Raw genomic sequence first — 2,574 nt, 5'->3', positions numbered from 1 at the left:
AACATGAGAACAATAGCTCTTAGAACACTGATGTAACCAAGCGCAAATACGCCTCCTTTAAAAAAGTTGTGTAAGAGGCCTGTGCATGGTGCTTTTCTTGAGTTGATTGCTAATGTATATCCTGTTATATCTAGTTTTTTCTTGGCTAGCTCTGATCTGTACTAATTGTTCACCCTAGAAATAATATATTCATGTCCGTAAGTTTTATTCAAAAAACCTTGTGGGGGCCACCCCTGTTGGCCCATAGAATTCAGTCTAGGAATAGTTTTGGTAGCTGTAGCTAGTCATGAATTTCTGAGTGAAATAAACTACCAGACAAAACTGGAGTTGCATAGCCTGTGCGCATATAGTTACTTTATTATACATATTCTTTTAGCACACTACACACAGACGTGTAGGTCACAGCTATGTTAACTTTTTTATTTGTTTGTAATAAAATGGCTCTCAACTTAAATAACTAGCAAAACTAATTTGGACTATCCAGTAAAAATGTCTGGGAATACATGTTACTACATCTCTATATCAGCAAGCAGGGAAGGAAGATAAGGGTCTGTTACCCTTGTCAGTAAATGCTTATCAAAGCTATATGATGCCATTCTATTAGATCAGCTACCATTGTGACTATACGAGTAGCTTGAGCACAAACCAAATTGCCAGGGTATATTTTATTTTTCCCAACCTCACTCAAATTAGTGTAGCAAAATACTATAGTACTCGTGCTTGTAGGTCCCGTTGGATAAACTAATAGATTACACCTAGAGTTGTGCTCTCTTCTCAGAAAAGAACTTGATATTGTAGTCTACTGAGAGAAAAAAATGATCAAGCTTTTTTTTTACTCACCTTTGTAGAACACTACTTGCCCAATATTGTTCAAGCTATAAAGTTAAATACTTGAAAAATCATAAAACAGTTCAAAATAATGTATAATATTTTTGAAAAGCCATTGAGATCATTTTGCATTTATAGCCTGGGGCCCTTGTGAATGTACTAGAAATGTGTAAAGTAGCAGTCCTGTAAAATGAATAGAAGATGAATGATGACGTATAAAGAACCACTTTAGTGATGATTTTCTGTTACTGTCAGTTTTACTCACTTGCGTTCATCAAGTTGCGGTGCTAAAATAACTGCATTTCAAGAGCATCACCTAAAACTTACATGGATATGAGACTAATGATTCGAATGATTTGGCAGCAAAAATCAACTCAAACTTCATACCGACAAACAGATAGGTCTAATTTAACATGGAATCTAAACCTATAGGGTGTTCACTTGAGAGACAGTTTTTAAAAACTTATCACAAAATAAGCAACTTAGAGAGAATATTCTTGATTAGCCGAGCTATTTTGCTGATATTGGTGGTCGACTCAGCAACACGGTGTCTCAGCTTGTGATTTACATTTTTGGAATAGTGAGTAGTTATATTTTCAGACTTTTATGTATTTATTTACACACTTGTGATACTTGCCTGTGATAGTTAATGTGAAAATATGTCCATATGAAAGCTGAGCTACCGCGAGCTACAACAACAAGCCTTACAAAAACTCCAATGGTGGCGGTAAGAAATGAGACTATCACTCTATCTGAATCAGCACAAAAATCATGAAGTTCTCAAAAGCATACAAAGGTACTGATTACAAACGGCAGTAAACACACTATTATATGTTTAGCCAGGAAGTTCCGTCAAAGGCTGCTAACATATTCAATCTTTATATATTGATATGAGTTTTGCTATTGCAGCATATTTTCTCTGTGCTTCTTAACTATAGTTTGCTTGGCAGTCAGCGTGAGAGATCATCATTTGTAAATAAAGTAACGATTTGCATATTGTGATCAAGTGGGATTGTGGTAGTGTGCTTACCTTGAAATCTAAAGCTCTGGGTTTTTCTCCTATGTGACACAGCCTTTTTCCATGATTTTAGCATAATTCGAACAAAAAGAAGCTTTAGTATAGTACAGATTATATTATAATTGTTTGTTGATATATACAACCATAGATTTTGGAGTTGTGTGCCCACTTATCTGTATTTGTTTAGCCCTTAATTATACTCCATTCTATTATTTCATAAAACCGTAGGCTCGTAGCTAATAGACAATGGAATATGTCACTTTGTGTGTTACAGATGTTATTTATGTTTACAAAAATATTCATGTCTATGTGTTAATTGCTACAAACACACCTTTTGATGTTTAGTCCCGTCTTCTGTTTCTGGCATTCGCGCTATTGAGAAGCAAAATAAAACCCTTCGTCATAACATTTTTGATTTATCTTTGATTTTCTCTTAAAATTAACAATATAGACTATGGCAACTACTAGGTCAACAGGTTATAGGCCCAAGTCGAGGCTCTGTTATGATGGGGACTCTAGTAAATAATGTACCATCTGTGGAATACAAGATTTCTAAGCTACCTCTACACGAAGGACAAATTATACCAAAAAGCCATCCTACCAAAAGCACCCAGTTTTGATGATCACAAGGACTTTTATGATCATAATTAGACAGCTTATGCCAAGCTTGTGCAAGCGATAGAAGAAAGATCCCTCTCGATCATCATGAATGACACACCGGGTAATGG

This window comes from Watersipora subatra, chromosome 3, assembly GCF_963576615.1.
Source record: "Watersipora subatra chromosome 3, tzWatSuba1.1, whole genome shotgun sequence".
Lineage (NCBI taxonomy): Eukaryota > Metazoa > Bryozoa > Gymnolaemata > Cheilostomatida > Watersiporidae > Watersipora > Watersipora subatra.
The sequence above is the reverse complement of the archived record's forward strand: the minus strand, read 5'-3'. Positions refer to the sequence as shown.